This window comes from Ipomoea nil, unplaced genomic scaffold (genome assembly GCF_001879475.1).
Source record: "Ipomoea nil cultivar Tokyo-kokei standard unplaced genomic scaffold, Asagao_1.1 scaffold1031, whole genome shotgun sequence".
Taxonomy (NCBI): Eukaryota; Viridiplantae; Streptophyta; class Magnoliopsida; order Solanales; family Convolvulaceae; genus Ipomoea; species Ipomoea nil.
In genome coordinates this window covers 56359-56657 of record NW_017617459.1, presented here as the reverse complement: position 1 = coordinate 56657, position 299 = coordinate 56359, and positions in this window count along the sequence as shown.

The following is a 299-nucleotide window of genomic DNA, read 5'->3' as shown; positions in this document are numbered from 1 at the left end:
CCTCACCTCAAGAAGTGGAAAGTCGAGTTCGTGGTCGTAAAAATCAGTTGCGCCCACAACATGATACTCGGCCAACCTGCCCTGGAGGACCTCACGTGCGTGATTTCCATGGAGCACCTGTGTCTCAAGTTCCCAACACCAACCGGGGTCGGGACCGCCCGGGGGGACCAGAGAGTGAGTCGTAGCTACTACCTACGAGGATGCCGCCAGATGGGCAAGAAGGACCTCCGGGTCCACACCATAGCCGAGAAAGCATTACGAGGGGAGGCGGGTCGGCCCCAAGCCAAGCCCATAGTCGA